Source organism: Protopterus annectens, chromosome 11.part0 (assembly GCF_019279795.1).
Source record: "Protopterus annectens isolate FY-2018-M chromosome 11.part0, PAN1.0, whole genome shotgun sequence".
In the NCBI taxonomy this organism is placed as follows: Eukaryota; Metazoa; Chordata; order Ceratodontiformes; family Protopteridae; genus Protopterus; species Protopterus annectens.
In genome coordinates this window covers 161,447,984-161,465,424 of record NC_056745.1, presented here as the reverse complement: position 1 = coordinate 161,465,424, position 17,441 = coordinate 161,447,984, and the positions used below count along the sequence as shown (strand labels likewise).

General features: G+C 44.9%; 1 protein-coding gene across 3 annotated transcripts in view; it reads right to left on the bottom strand.

Moving 5' to 3' along the window:
- CCHR11.PART0H12orf4 (chromosome chr11.part0 C12orf4 homolog) overlaps window positions 1-17,441 on the bottom strand; it is a 919,017-nt gene that overhangs the window by 189,447 nt on the left and 712,129 nt on the right. The gene's annotated exons all lie outside the window — the stretch shown is intronic.

Below are 17,441 nucleotides of genomic sequence, written 5' to 3'. Positions count from 1 at the left end.
GACATGCTGGTGCAGAAGAAAAACTCTTTCGATTGGTAGCCTTAGAGTGATGGTTGAGGTGTCTAGCTCTACCCCAATAAAAACAATATGCTGCGATGGCGACAAGGCAGACTTTTCTGAGTTGACTGTAATACCTAAATGATTGCAGAGTGACAGAGTGTACTCCCTTGCATGAATAAGTTGATGCCTGGTGGTGGCTGTAAGAAGCCAGTCGTTTAGGTACAGAAACACCTGGAATCCTAGAAGCCTCAGGTGAACCGTGACCACTACCATGCATTTGGTGAACACTCTGGAGGCTGTAGTGAGACCAAAGGGCAGGGCTCGAAACTGAAAATGATTGGCTCCCAGCCAGAAATGCAGGTGATCTCTGGATGGCCTGGCCATCTTTAGTTGGTAGTAAGCATCCATGAGATCTATCAAGCACATCCAATTGTCTTTCCCTAAGAAGGGAAGAATAGACTGAAGCATGACCATCCGGAACTTCTCTTTCTTTACATATTAGTTGAGGCTGCTGAGGTCCAGAATAGGTCTCCAGTCCCCCGTTTTATTCGGAACCAAAAAGAATCTTGAATAAGTTCCAGATCCTGTCTGGGCTGCTAGGACTGGCTGGATGACTCTTTTTTGTAGCAACTTTCGGACCTCTATGGTTGCTTGTTCCCTGTAACTGGGTGGAACATCCGGGATTCTCCTTATGGATGGGGGATGTGTGGCAAATGGCATGAAATACCCTCTGGAAATGATACTCTGTACCCAGCTGTCTTGTGTTATTTCTTGCCAGGCATTTAGCTGCTCAGACAAGCTCCTCGTGGTCTTGCAGAGTGGTCCTAGCTACAGAGAACTCAGAAAAGCGACTACTTTCTGGATTTAAGTATCTTTGCTGTTTTTTACTTGAAATTGCTTCTCTAGCTTACCCTAAACAAGCTTAAACTGTTTTTTTAGCTGTTTGCTGCATTATTTCAATATCTGCACTTAAAGTTACTTTTTTGTCAAATTTGATCGAAAATTTATTTGTTTGTTTGTTTAATTTAACTGTTGAGGCTGCCCACTAAAGTGTGCTAGCCTGTGTAACTGATTTATTACTGTTTCTGCATTTTCTGTGTGTTTCTATCTAAAAACAAAAAAAAACAAACAAAAAAATCATTGTTTCCCCGCCTCTCCTCGACTAGTTTAGACCAGTTTACAGGCATTGCTGTATTCTGGGCTGTGGTGTAATTCCTGTGTTGTCCATTACCTTACTTGGATAGAAGGAAGTTTCTTTGCTCACCAGTGGGAGTGGGGAGCCTTGAGGAGCCTACCTGTCCCTGTAGGAAGTGACCTCAGCACAAGAGCTGTAGTAATTGGTTGTTTTGGACCATTTCTAGCTCTTTTGAAGTTCCCTGTTTAAAATCCACCTCTGGGCGTTTTATTCTGGCTATACTGCTCAGACAAGCTCCTCGTGGTCCTGCAGAGTGGTCCTAGCTACAGAGAACTCAGAAAAGCGACTATTTTCTGGATTTAAGTATCTTTGCTGTTTTTTTACTTGAAATTGCTTCTCTAGCATACCCTAAACAATCTTAAACTGTTTTTTTAGCTGTTTGCTGCATTATTTCACTATCTGCACTTAAAGTTACTTTTTAGTCTAATTTGATCGAAAGTTTGTTTGTTTGTTTAATTTAACTGTTGAGGCTGCCCACTAAAGTGTGCTAGCTTGTGTAAATGATTTATTACTGTTTCTGCATTTTCTGTGTGTTTCTATCTAAAAACAAAAAAAATAATCCTTGTTTTCCCACCTCTCCTCGATTAGTTTAGACCAGTTTACAGGCATTGCTGTATTCTGGGCTGTGGTGTAGTTCCTGTGTTGTCCATTACCTTACTTGGATAGAAGGAAGTTTCTTTGCTCACCAGTGGGAGTGGGGAGCCTTGAGCAGCCTACCTGTCCCTGTAGGAAGTGACCTCAGCACAAGAACTGTAGTAACTGGTTGTTTTGGACCATTTCTAGCTCTGTTGAAGTTCCCTGTTTAAAATCCACCTCTGGGCGTTTTTTCTGGCTATACTGCTCAAACAAGCTCCTCGTGGTCCTGCAGAGTGGTCCTAGCTACAGAGAACTCAGAAAAGCGACTACTTTCTGGATTTAAGTATCTTTGCTGTTTTTTTACTTGAAATTGCTTCTCTAGCTTACCCTAAACAAGCTTAAACTGTTTTTAGCTGTTTGCTGCATTATTTCAATATCTGCACTTAAAGTTACTTTTTAGTCGAATTTGATCGAAAGTTTGTTTGTTTGTTTAATTTAACTGTTGAGGCTGCCCACTAAAGTGTGCTAGCCTGTGTAACTGATTTATTACTGTTTCTGCATTTTCTGTGTGTTTCTATCTAAAAACAAAAAAAACCCCAAAAAAATAATCCTTGTTTTCCCGCCTCTCCTTGACTAGTTTAGACCAGTTTGCAGGCATTGCTGTATTCTGGGCTGTGGTGTAGTTCCTGTGTTGTCCATTATCTTACTTGGATAGAAGGAAGTTTCTTTGCTCACCAGTGGGAGTGGGGAGCCTTGAGCAGCCTATCTGTCCCTGTAGGAAGTGACCTCAGCACAAGAGCTGTAGTAATTGGTTGTTTTGGACCATTTCTAGCTCTTTTGAAGTTCCCTGTTTAAAATCCGCCTCTGGGCATTTTTTTCTGGCTATACTGCTCAGACAACTCCTCGTGGTCCTGCAGAGTGGTCCTAGCTACAGAGAACTCAGAAAAGCGACTACATTCTGGATTTAAGTATCTTTGCTGTTTTTTTTACTTGAAATTGCTTCTCTAGCTTACCCTAAACAAGCTTAAACTGTTTTTTAGCTGTTTGCTGCATTATTTCAATATCTGCACTTAAAGTTACTTTTTAGTCGAATTTGATCGAAAGTTTGCTTGTTTAATTTAACTGTTGAGGCTGCCCACTAAAGTGTGCTAGCCTGTGTAACTGATTTATTACTGTTTCTGTATTTTCTGTGTGTTTCTATCTAAAAACAAAAAAACAAAAAAAATAATCCTTGTTTTCCCGCCTCTCCTCGACTAGTTTAGACCAGTTTACAGGCATTGCTGTATTCTGGGCTGTGGTGTAGTTCCTGTGTTGTCCATTACCTTACTTGGATAGAAGGAAGTTTCTTTGCTCACCAGTGGGAGTGGGGAGCCTTGAGCAGCCTACCTGTCCGTGTAGGAAGTGACCTCAGCACAAGAGCTGTAGTAATTGGTTGTTTTGGACCATTTTTAGCTCTTTTGAAGTTCCCTGTTTAAAATCCGCGTTTGTACGGCTTTGCGCAGCACCGGTTAAACTTCTTCTGGCTCCGCCAAGTCTGCTCTTCAAAATTTCCCTTAAGGAAGCTCTACTCTTAGTATAATCAGACTACTCCTATATTATAAGCCTAGCACTTGTTCTCAAAACTTCTCTACTAAGTAAGCACTACATCCACCTACCACCCCTGTGAATATCCACTTCCATTAAAGGCACAGCACTCCCTTATACTGTTCTAGCATGTCGAGTGGTAGATTACTGGCGTCCTCTCCAGTTCAGCTGGTTAATCTGGGTATCTTGAGACAATGCTACAATTGTCCCATGTACACAGACAACCCTCTCCTCCTCCCAGCAAACACAAATACATGTGAGAGATGCAACTATATAGCCAAACTGGAGGCTGAACTCTCTCAACTCAGCGCTGGCATGACCAGACAGAAGATGGTAACCACACACACATCAAACCCAGTCCCACATAGACCTACCACAACTGCAAACCAAACACATAAAAACACAAAGACATACTCGGAGGCTCTAATAAAAAACTTACCAAAACAACAGAGGCTCCCAAAGCAGACATCCAAAAATCCACCACCTCAAAACAAAACACATGCAACACATACTTCAATAAATCAGTGTGTCAATCAATCACAGCCCTTAAGGCCAAACACCATGCCTGATACACTAGTAATAGGTGACTCTATAGTCAGACACACTGATGTCCCGCTTACCAGGCTGAACAAGGAGAGGGTGACTGTGAGCTGGCTATCAGGAGCTAGGATCCGCCACATAACACACGCACTCAGGTCACTCCAAAGCAAGTACAAATATGACTCCGTCATTGTCCATGCTGGCGTGAATGACCTGAGACGTACCTTCCTGGACTACATGAAAAGAGACATAGAGGAGCTCTCTGATTATGTAGCCCAGGCTGGTATGACCCTGACCCTGAGCAGCATCTTGCCCTCACCAAGAATGATGCCACAATACAAAGACAAGATGATCAGCTATAATAATTGGCTCAACTACTGGTGTCATTCTAAGGGGATCCAATGTCTGTCTGCCTGGGATAACATGTTGGACAAGCCATGCTGCTTCACAAGGGACGGCATGCACCTGTCACCACTGGGCTTCCAGATATTGGCTAAGGCTCTTGCCACCCCCATAGTGCCTTTTTTATGCAAGGCTCAAAAGCCAAACCCATCTCCTTAGAAAACAAAAATGGAAAAAAACTAAGGGTAATGCTGCTCAATGCCAGAAGTCTAAATCTCAAGATGCAGACACTCGATGCACTCTCCTCAGTATGGAGAACATCGACGTCTGTACAGTAACTGAAACCTGGTTCAAGGCTCCTGAGAGCACCCCAGCGCTACCAGGCTATACCTCGTATCATGCTTTTCGGCCCAAAACCCGGGCCGAACCACAAAGGGAGGGGGAGTGTCCATATTCATCAAGGACACCCACACCTCCAGGTTAGTAGCAACACATGAAGCATCAGAGACCATACAGGTGCAACTAACCATAGGCAAAACTGCCATACAACTGGTAGCATGTTACAGACCACCCTCCCAATCTCAGGAACCCCACTCAGCCTTCCTGAAGACATTGGAGGATATGAATGTATCACAAAATACCATCATACTGGGAGACTTCAACTACCCAAACATAGACTGGGTACATTATTCTAGCCCTAACACCCTAGCCCAAAGGTTCCTGGAATTCATAAATTCAAATGCACTGGAACAACTAGTCACCTCTCCCACTAGGGGAGATAACATACTAGACCTGATCATCACAAACATGGGGACAAAATGCTCCACACCGGAGGTACACCCCTCACTAGTGAGATCTGACCACAAACTAATCACCCTGGATATACATATCCCACCTCCACCCCCAGCACAAAAGACCACAGTGAAAAACTTCTCAAAAGCAGACTTCACTCTTCTTAATACTGAAATGGTATCCTTTAAGCCCACTGGGCCAGTGGATACCACATCCCACAATGCCGAATCCTTCACAAATGCTTTCTATGGACATCTCCAAGAATGCATGGATCATGCAATCCCAAATAAATCCAAGTCCCTCTCCACCAAAGGCAAGCGTCCTGTCTGGTGGACCTCAGCCATTAACAAATTGTATAACAAAAGAAGGAAGCTACTGCACGACGGAGCAAAATCCCATAAAGGGAAGACATCTCTGAAAAACACTAGCAGAAAACTACGTTCTCTTATAAAAACATCCAAGGCCAACTTTGAGAGAAAAATCGCTAAGGACACTAAAGATAACCACAAAGCCTTCTTCAGCTATGTTAGAAACCTGGGCGGAAACCCTCAGATATGCTCAGAGTTAGTTCACAACAACAAAAAATACACTGAACCCACAGATATTGCTAACATTCTGGCTGACAGGTTCAGTGCAAATTTCTCCCCTCCCTCACCCCCAAAAGAAGAAATACTTATCCCAGCTGAATGTAATCTCCCTGTCATTTCAGATGTTCAAGTGAGAGCCGCCCTCAACAAAGCTAAAAACACAGCATCAATGGGACCTGATGGTATCCCGGGTTGTGTGCTACGTGAACTCCAAGAGGAGCTAAACCCGCACATAAAAATGCTATTTAACCTTAGCCTTACTACAGGATATGTACCTGAACACTGGCGTACAACAACAGTGATCCTACTCCACAAAGGGGGTACCTCTACAGACCCTGGGAACTACCGCCCTATAAGCTTAACCAGCCTGGTCTGCAAAGCTATGGAAAGAATCATTATGGAACTTATAAACAGAGACACTGGTGACCTACAGACACTTGACCCCACCCAGTTCGGCTTTGTGAAGGGCAGATCCTGCCTTTTGAACCTGGTTGACTTTTTCAAAACAGTCACTAGAGCCATTGATGAGGGCAAAGCAGTCCATACAGCCTACCTGGACTTGGCTAAGGCCTTCGACACAATACCCCACTCAGGCATCATAGATAAGCTCAACAGCTTAAATGTAAACCCTTATGTTACTAGATGGGTTGTAAACTGGCTAAAGGACAGAACCCATAAAGTTAAAATCGCTGGAGCAATGTCAGACTCAAAGCCAGTCACAAGTGGTGTACCAAAAGGATCTGTCCTGGGACCCCTCTTGTTCGGCATTTATTTCTCAGATGTTAAAGCAAACATGGGAGGGCTGTGGCTGACAAAGTTCACAGATGACTGCAAACTAGGCGCCATAGTCGATACACCAGCAGATACATACATCCTACAAAAAGGCCTCACTGAAACGGACAACTGGTGCCGTAGTCACGGCCTTAAACTAAATGCCAAAAAATGTATAGTCATCCCTTTTGGAAAAAACAAAGTACCCACAAATTATCACATAGACAGCAACCCACTGAGTACAGAAAAAGTAATCAGAGACCTAGAGACCCAAGTAGACAGCGACCTCTCATTTGACACCCACGTTGCCAAAGTGGTTACAAAAACATTCTACCTTGCACACCTTATCATGAAGGGATTAATATCCAGATCCAAGGAGTCATTGTACCCCTATACTCCTCCCTCATCAGACCCATGATTGAGTATAATGCCCCATTTGGTATGTACCTCACCCGGCATTTGCAACAGCTAGAGAGACCACAAAAGTACCTCACCAAGAGGATCAAGGGTCTCCAACATATGTCTTATTCTGCCAGACTAAAGAAACTCCAGCTCTATTCAGTAGCATACCGCCTGCTCAGAGGTGATCTCTGCCTGACGTACAAGGCCATGTCCAATCAGGAACTGATGGACATGCTCCACCTCAAAAAATCCAAATCCATCAGAACCACGAGAGCTAAAGACTTAAACCTTGGTACAAGTATGAATAGGACATGCTGGAGGGATAGATTCATAACCTAGACACTTCCCATGCTCTGGAACAAGATCCCAGTTCATGTTAGGCAGAGTCTCTCACTGACTCTCTTCAAGAGAAATCTTGATGAGTGGATGGGAGATCATAAGTTTACCCCAGGGGTCACATCTGTGTCACTATTAGACAGGGGCACAGTAAACTAATTATATTATATAAGGGGACCTTCACTGTGTCACTACTAGACAGAGGCACAGTATTCTAAATCTATTCTGTGCATTTTTGTACCATTTCATGGGGTGGCGAAAACCACATCACTATGGCTAGGCTTACAAATGCCCCAGGGCAGATAGCCTAGTACTAAACTATGAAACTATGAAATATAAGCGACCCCCGACTGCCTCCAAAGCAGGACAGTCGGGCCTCCTTTCAGGAGCGCTGATAGGGTTGCCCAGTGAAGTGATTTCTGTCACCCTGATGTTGTGGACCCCCTCTGCCGTGAAGGTGGCATCTTCCACTATTACCCCCTTCTCTGCCCCTGGAGAGGGGTTCACAATGTGTGTCCTGAAAGGCTCCTTGGGCTTTCTGGAACCACATTTTTCCTTCCCTTTGACCTTTGGGATAAGGTCGGGTAGGGGTGGAAAAACAGACTCCGACGGCAGACAGAGTCTTTCCCTCCTGTTCACACCTGGTCAAGGTTTCCTTCACTTTAGGCCCAAACAGGGATGAGCCATCAAAGGGGGTGTTAATGAAGGATGACTTGAAGAGCTCCATGAAGGAATACAAGCGCATCCAGGAATGTCTTCTAAGAGTGACTCCTGTATCCACTACTCTGCTTGTTCCATCAGCTCCATAGGATATGAGACGAATGGACAAGTTGACAATAGAATTTAGGGTAGAAAGCTGGGCAGCAACTTTGTCAGAAGCACCTGCAGCTATTGTACCCTGAAGAGTATCTCCCACCTCCTTAAGGAGATCTCTCTGCAACCTGGCAAAATGGGTCAAGTAGTTAGTGAACAGAGAGCAAAAGTCACTGAACTAAACATACATTTTCCATATCTATCCATGATCCTGGACTCTCTATTAGATAGAGGATGGATAAACTAGGAAGTCTCAGACATTTCCTTTTTGGTGGCCGCTGCCACCACCATGGCATCAACTGGAACTCCTTTGGATAAGAAAGTTTTGTCCGGTGGGGCTGAAATAAACTTTTTAGGCCTCCTAGGGACAGGCTCCATGGACTCTGGTGACTCCCACGCCCTTCGAGAAACTAACAGCATGAGCTCATCAATGGGTGGAGCCACCCAAGAGGTGGAGGGTTGAGACCCGAAATCCTTCAGGAGAACTGACTCATCTTCAGTAGGGCTTTTGGACTGCCAGTCACCCCTCAGCCTAAGGATCTCAAGTATCTCAGCAAAGGAGATATCCTCAGAGGGGGGACCGTGGGGACCCTTCTGACTCATCTAAGTCAGTCTCCGATGTTAAAGACTCCTGTGGGGAGTCCAAGTGTCTCCTCTTGCACAATCTCTTCCTGGGGACCTCCTCAGTGGGAGCCTATGGGGAGGTCTCGAAAGAGCAGGGGGCACCCTGTGGGGCTACCTGAGGCTCTAGGTCTCTAAGCTTAGCCTGGACAATGGAAGCAGACACAGGTGCTTTAGGGGATGAGGAAGCAAGACCTGAAGTCGAGGATGCCTTTGGAGACAGGGCTCTCCTCATGGCTTCGAAGGCACCATGACTCCGATGGGAAGGAATTGATGGATCCAAGGGAACCATCAAACCCTCGCGCACCGAGGCAGTGGGCTCCAAGCCAGAGGTAGGAGCCGAGCTCTTTCAAGCCGAATCCCCGAGAGGAAGAGTCAGCACCGACATGTTGGTCTGACTATCCTCCCCAGATCCGACTGGAGATTGTTGGCTCCTAGAGTCTTCGGTTGGCACCGAAGACATCAGAGTAGATGGAGTCGAGGACACTGGAGCAGGTCTCGGCTGCGAAGGCTCCACAATCAGCCGGTCTGCTTCTTCTGGCTCCGAAGGGCCGATACGGCAGGAGGAGTAGCCAAATCAGGAGTAGTGGTCTTCGGCTCCAAAGCCGCTTGGGTCAGAGCTAACAGCAATTTAGCAAGACCTGGTGCCTATAAAATCTTCTGCACCAATCGATCCATATCCAAATCTTAAAGGCTGCCAGATTATTTAGATGAATGCACTGATGGTGCTGACTGGAGCAATGGTGACTGAGGCACTCTGGATACTGGCTCCAAAAAGAGAAGACAGTCGGCTCCGAAACCAGTGGAGCTGATGTCTCATCCAATTTTTTTGAGTCCTTAGATTCAGTAGATGATTTTGAGGACTTAGAGGATTTGCTGGCAACATCCTGGTCACTCAATGCCTCTTGAAAGGGGTGTTTTAGCAAACCATTATCCATCACTTTCCTTTTCCTCTCCAAAAGCACCCTAGAAGAAAAGGAATGGCATATAGCACAAGATTCTTGCAGTTGGACAGCCCCTAAACAATATACACATGTAGCATGCCCATCATTGACTGACATTTTCTGGTTACAGACCGGACATTTTTTAAACCCGGACTTGGGGTGCTTGTCCTTATCTGCCGTAATAGCACTCATGCGATCCAAAAACACAGTGAAATAAGCAACAAAAGGCTCTAAAGACACACACACACACACACACACACACACACACATACACACACACACATACACACACACACACACACACACACACACACACACACACACACACACACACACACACACATACATACACACACACGCACACACACACACACGCACACACACACACACGCACACACACACGCACACACACACAGCCTAATATATAAGAATTGCAAAAAACTGTATAACTTCTGTTGACAAAAGTAGCACACACTCAACTACTTAGGCCGAAAAACGAGGCCAGCTATCTAAAGAGTAAATCCAACAAGCTAAATATCACAGCAAAAAACTCTTGCACTATAATGCTAAATACTATCAAAACATAGTCGGTTCAACTAGGCCGAAAACAACGAGGCCAACTATCTAAACACTAAATATCAGGAAAAAGATATCACACGGGAAGAGAAAAGCTATAAAAGTTAATTATCTAACTAGTTATATAAAACAACTAGAAAAAGCTATATAGAAAGCTAGTAAATAGAAATTTTTTAAAGTTACTGGCCCGAGCATACACTGGAACCTCTGATCAGAAGCAGCGGCAAACTAGATCTGAGGTAATTCACACTGCATCATGGGATAGGGGCTTGGTTTCGAGCTACTGGAAGACCTCGAGCTTTGCATATGGCCGTACCGGACCCATCAGTCAAGAATGAATGGCGAGACTGAACAACTTCACATCCATATTCTCACTGCATAAAGGGCATCACTCCTAGTTACTGGGTCTTTAACTTTAGGCCCAAAGAGTAGTAAACCTTTAAATGGGGCATTAATAATGGACAAGTTGAAGGGCTATGCAAAGACACAAAAATGCATCCAGGCAGATCTCCTAAGAGTGGCCATGCCTGTGGCTCTCAAATTACCTTCAGTAACATTAGAGATAAGACACGCTGAGAAAATTGACAACAATTATAGAGAGGCTGAGTCTCCAAGGTTTTCATATCTTCTACAGATGTAAACCCATTGAGAGACTTGGAGATTCTTAGTCAAATCCCTCTGAAATCCACTGACATGTGCCTAGTTTTTCATCGTCCTCAAACTGAAGGTAGCTAAAGCACAAATTTGCTTCCCAAACCTGTCTAGTGGCTTAGACTCCTTGGTAGGGGGATGGACAGAAGAGCTTTCGACTGTGAGCTCTTTCTTGGTGGCTGCCACCACTACAACAGAATAAACAGCAGGCCTACTGCTCCAATACTGACGATCTTTTGGGGAGACCAAGTACTTATCTGGCTTACAGGGAATTTGTTCAGTTACATCTAGCTCCTTCCAATCCTGCTTAAAGATGAGGTCCACCATCTAAGATCCAAAGGCCTCAAGGAATACTGACTCCTCTTGGGAGGGACCTTCAGAGGACCACCTACCCTTCTGTCTGAGACATTTGAGAATTTCTTCAAATGTGACATCCTCAAGAGAGGATCTGGTGGACCCCTTCCTATTATCAGAGTCCCTGACCTTTGTGGGAGACTCCTAGGTGGAATCTACTGTCTTCTTTTACACATATGTTTCTGATGAGCCTCCTTGTTGGGATGATTTAGAAAAGACTCAGAAAAAACTTGCAAGTTCCCCACCAGGTTCAACTCAAGGCTTGAGGGTTCTGGCTGTCCCATGTGCACCAGACAAGAGGCTCAGGTGCCAGGGGGTGTTCTCTGAGGGATGGGTGGAGCCAAGCTGGGACAAGTAGTCCATATCTCTGATTGTGAGAGTGCACTTTCGACAGCCTTGAATGTCTAATCCAAAGGAGAGCCAGAGATCCAAATAGAAGGAGCTGAAGTTACCTCACTAGGCAAACTCCTGAACTCCACTTGGCTCAGATCTAAAGCTGATGCTGGAATCAACTATCCAATGCCACGCTCAAAGTGGAAGGGGTGGCTCTGAAGCCCTTGGAGTTGAACCTGTTCACCCAGTTCTGTTACTGAAGACCTTTGGCTCTGGGATCCTTCCAGCTTCAACAAAACTGGAGCTGTATGAGTCAGAGATGATGCCGCAGTAGAAGAGAACCAGATCTTGGGGTCCAGGGCACACAACTTCTGGGAAGTACTTGGAGCTATAACTCCCAAGTATGACACATGGATCAGGGTAGGAGCTACTACTATATGAGAAGAAGGGACATAACTCCCAGGTTCAGTGGAAACTGGAGCCAGGAGGATCCCCAACTGAATCTGGGTCCTGAGAAATTTTCTCATCATGCAATCCACATCTGCTTCTGAAAGGCTTCTGGTTGATCGAACTGACTGCAAGGAGGAAGGAGGTCTGGGAAAGTGGTGACTAGTTCTCTCTTAGAGAAAAGGAGATCAAAACTGTGGAGAAACTGGCTCTGGCAGAGGGGGATTCTTGGATCTTAACAGGACTGGCTCGGAGGAAACACTGGGATCCAAAGTCTTGGATGATTTACAAGCCAGATCCGAGGATGCCAGAGATGAAGAAGAAGAATGATCTGGTGAATGTTTCTAGATGCCTTAGTCTTTTCTTTGGAGGTTTTGTCCACTTTAGATTTCTCTGTTGACTTTTTTGAGGAAGAGGGACATCCAGTACCAGTATGATGAGACTTGAACACTGCTCCCAAATTGAAAAACAAACAAATCTGTTAGGGGAAAAAATATAAAAAATAAAAAATGTACAATAAGCTGGTTGCATAAGTGTACACACCCTTAAACTAATACTTTATTGAAGCACCTTTTGATTTAATTACAGCATTCAGTCTTCTTGGGTAGGAGACTATCAGCATGGCACATATTGACTTGGCAATATTTGCCCACTCTTCCTTGCAAAAGCGCTCCAAATCTGTCATACTGTGAGGGCATCTCTTGTGCACAGCCCTCTTCAGGTCACCCCACAGATTTTCTATTGGATTTAGGTCTGGGATCTGGCTGGGCAATTCCAATAAGTACAGTTGTGTACACATACCATAAATGTAGATGTTCGAGTGTATTCACTGTTGTAGTCCTAGCTAATGGGTTATCCGGCTCCCGGTAGCCCTCGATCGGCCAGAATAACAAAGGCAAGTAAATATGATGTCGGCTGGCGGTTGTATAGGACGTCCAATACAAAAGGAGGCAGCCGACGTCACTTCCTCAGTCTTTCTTGCCATAATAGTCAGAAGCCCCCAGAAACAAGGCTTAAACCAAAAGCAATTTTGGCAAATAATATCAAGTTTATCCTGTACCTTAGGAAAAGAGAATAGGAGAGGACAAAAAAAAGGGGGAAGGAGGGAGGGAAACCAGGACTGCAACAGTGAATACACTCGAACATCTACATTTATGGTAAGTGTACACAACTGTACACTGTTTATCGTGTTTCAATGTTGCAGTCCTAACTAATGGGTTGATTACCAAAGCCCAGAGTAAAGGGAGGAGGAACCAACAGAATCAAGGGTTAGAGATATTGCCCTGCAGAACAGCAGTGGCAAACCCTGCCCTGGCTCTGGAAAACCAAAGGCAAATTATAATGCTTTGTGAAAGTGTGAACAGAAGACCATGTGGCAGCCTCCAAAATATCTTTAGTAGGAACACCCCTTAAAAAAGATGCAGAAGTCGAAGCTGCTCTAGTTGAGTGGGTCCTAACCCCTTGAGTAGGGACCTTGCCATGAAAGGAATAACAAAAAGTAATACAATGTGCAATCCATTTGGAAATGGTTTGCTTAGAAATAGCCTTGCCCTGGGCTCCAGGGGCAAAACTGAACAATAACTGTGCTGATTTCCGAGGGTCTTTAGTCCTGTCCAGGTAAAACCTAAGCTGTCTATGCACATCAAGAGAATGTAGGATCCTTTCACCTCTATTTTGAGGATTAGGAAAGAAGGTAGGAAGGTGTATGGACTGATTATGAGACAGGCTAGAAACCACCTTAGGCATAAAGGAGAGGTTGGTTTTCAGAGAAACCCTATCAACATGGAAAATAAGAAAAGGCTCCACAGCCATCAACGCTTGCAGCTCCGAAACCCTCCTTGCTGAAGTTATAGCCAAAATTTAGGCAGTCTTCCAAAAGAGAAACTTTAAATCCACAGTGGCAGCTGGCTTAAAAGGAGGAAGAGTGAGTTTCTCCAGAACAGAATTAAGATCCCAGGCTGGAGTAGGTGCCCTTCTGGGATGTTTTAAGTTGCAAGCACCTCTGAGAAACATTTTCATTAAGGAATGAGAGAAAATGGGTTGCTCAAAAGAACAATGGGCAGAAATGGCTGAAGCATGGATCTTGATAGAGGAAAAGGAAAGAGTGAAGCAAATCAGCCAGGTATTCCAGGATCAAAGGAAGGGTAGAATGAGAAGAAGATTCCCCTCTAGCCTGCATCCAATGAGAGAATTTTTCCCATTTGCCAGCATATGACTTCCTAGTGCCAGACCTCCTGGACTCCCTCAGCACATCAACCACCTGCTGGGAAAGGGAAGAAGAAAAGGATGGAGTCATACAATGAGCCATGCTGCCAAATGGAGAGACTGAAGATGAGGATGTAGAATGTTTCCCCATTCCTGAACCAAAAGATCTGGCTTCAGAGGAAGATGCCAAGGAGGAAATTGGGAGAGACTGCGAAGCAGTGGATACCAATGCTGTCTGGGCCAGTCCGGAGCTATGAGAATAGTTCTTGGTCTTTCGTCCCTGATCTTCAATAATACTCTGGGAAGAAGAGGAAGAGGAGGGTAGGCATAAACTGGCCAAGGGAAGGACACAGCATCTACTTTCCCGGCTCTGCTGTGATGCTGTCTGGTGCAAAAAAGAGGTAGAAGATGCTTGTCTGGGGAGGAGTAAAGATCCACCTGAGGTGTGCCCCAATATTGAATGATGCTGTAAAAGACTGTTCCATTCAGCTGCCACTTGTGACGATCCAGGATTTGTCTGCTCAGCTGGTCTGCCAAAACAATGAGCCTTCCTGGAAGAAACTGAGCTAGGAGATGCAAGCCCATGGATGCTGCTATGGACCAGAGATTCATGCTCTGCCTGTACAGGGGGTAAGAATGCATCACTCCCTGCTTGTTGATGTACCACATGACTGTGGTGCTGTCTGTTCTGATGAGCAGGGTTCCTGGAGAAAGAAGATGCTTGAAAGCTAGTAAAGCCTGATGAACTGCTATCAACTCCTTTAGATTTATGTGCAGGTGCATTTGCTGGGCATTCCAATGTCCCTGTATACATCTGCCATCCAGGTGAGCTCCCCAGGCACAGTCCGATGCATCTGCGGTAAGAACTTGAGTGGCAGGAGGTGGGCAAAAAGGCACGCCTGTGTTTTGTAGACAGGCTGCTGCCCACCATAGAAACTCTGCCTGCAGAGATGGAAGCAGAGGAATCATCATATCCAGGTCCTGTGTGTGTTGACACCAAATGTTCTTGAGGTACCATTGCAATTTCCTCATATGCAGTCTTGCATATGGAATCATGAGAATGCAAGAGGCCATGTACCCCAGAGCTTACAGGGAGCTGGGACAGGCTTGCCAAGACCTTGAAGTAAACTGAAAGAGTTGTGTGCTTCTCTTGGGTGAGATATATCATCCGGGCAGCTGTGTTCAGACTCGCTCCCAGGAATGTTATCTCCTTGGATGGCACCATTTTTGATTTTTCCTCATTGAGAGTGTAACCCAAGGAAGAGAGAACAGTCTTTACAAATTCTAGATCCTTTAACAGCTGTTCCTGAGAATTTGCTTGAATTAGACAGTTGTCCAAGTATGGATAAATCTAAATTTTCTTCTGCCTGCAAAAAGCAATGACAGGAGCCAGGCACTTTGTGAAAAGGAACATTAGATAAGCCAAAGGGCAGCGCAGAGAATTGGTAACGTTGCTTGCCAACCATGAAACGAAGGTATTGCCTGCAACTTTCCCTGATAGGGATGTGAAGATAAGCTTCTTTGAGATCCAAGGTTACCAGCCAGGAATCCTTTTCTAACAGTGGCAGAAACTGATGCAGAGTGAGCATTCTGAACTTTGGAATTACCAAAACAGTTCAGAATGGATAGATCTAGGATAGGACGCCAGGTGCCTTCTTTTTTTGGAACTAGGAAAAGTCTGGAATATAAACCCTGGCCTACCTGCTGAGCAGGAACTAATTCTATTTCTCCCAGATGAAACAGAGACAAAATTTGTTTTTCTACTTCTGCCCTTTGGTTTGGAGGAGCATCCGGGAATCCTTTGGTAACTGGAAAGGTGTGGAAAGAAAACTTGTGCCCTAGGGTTACAGTTCTGAGTACCCATTTGTTGTCCATGATAGAGGCCCAGACATTTGCAAAAAGGGCCAACCTTCCCCTAAAGGACTCTGCAGGCAGGCAAGAACAGGCAGAAGTTGGATAAAGTCATCGAGAGTGTTTAGATTAAGATGCAGGCTTAGAACTTCCCGCCTTGGAAGTGGAAGCCTGCCAACGCTTAGACCTTTGAGGGGTAGCCACCTGCCCCCTAGAAGATTTGTAACCTTTAGTCCTAGAACGGTTCTGTCTGGTGGTATCAGGAAATGTCCAACTCTTAGAAGGGTAATTCCTGCTAAAGTGAGGAGGTTGAACTTGCAGAAAATCCTTAACAGTTTGCATAGACTTGGCCTTATCTTCCGTCTTCTTGAGCACTTCGTCTTCCTTGCTGCCAAAAAGACTGTCCTTATGCAAAGGTACATCTAAAAGCTTAGCCTTGACAGGCTCTGGTAGGGGCTGTTCCCTGAGCCAAGCGTGTCTTCTGATAGAGATCCAGTAGCTGTAGCCCTGCAGGAGGCCTCTAGAATGTCAAAACCACAATGTAAATAATGTTTATTGACAAGACTGGCAGAATTCAGCAAATCCTGCATATCCTTACTCTCCGCCAAAAGAAGCACACTTGCTATCCTAGATATAATAGCCTCCAAGGTGTGCTGCTGGTACTTCAGCATATGAAAAAGACAATTAGTAGACCTAATAGCAAGAGTAGCAGAGGTATAAAATTTTTACCCCACCTATCTAGATTCCTAGATTCCCTGTCAGAGGAAACAAGATTTTTGTAGCCTTAACTCCTTTAGGGCCTTGAGAAATAACCTCTGGATCAGCCAACAGATTCCTGAAAAGAAACAGATGAGAATCAGGGACTCTATAGTACCTGTCAGGTTTCTTGGGAGCAGGAGGAACCAAATTTGGAGTCAAGGAATTTTTCAGAAAAACATTATCAACCACTTCCAACACTGGGGGAATAGCCAGAGGCTTATGCTAAGGTGAATCCAAAAACTCCCTAATCCTTTTCTTAGATTGGGGATAATCCTGACATTCCCATTTAAAATGCCCCCTGAGAGTATTCAAAGTATCACCAAAAGAGAAATCCTCTGGGGGAGAAGCAGAAGGGATGGACTCCTCTGCATCTGAATCCTCAAAAGGAGAAAAAGCCTGAGAAACTTCCTCTTCATCAGTAGAAATGCTAGAGGAATCAGAACCAGAAAAAGACAAAGCCTCAGGAGAAACATCCCTACTCCCTTTAGAAGGAGGAGGCTACAAACCCCTAATAAGAGTCAAAAGGTCATTAGCCATTTTAACCATTTGGGATTGAGGGGAACGAGAAGAAACTGGAGCCTGCTTTTTCACAGGCTTATGAATGGAAGATTTATCTGCAAGTCTGAAGGACTCAAGAGGCCTGGCAACTGCCGAAGCTGCAGTAGAGGTCGCCGGTATGAGCTTATTGTCCGAACGACGAATGGAGTCAGCTTAGCGGCTCCAGCTGAAGAGGCGACAGGCAAAAGGTCAGAAGGCAAAATG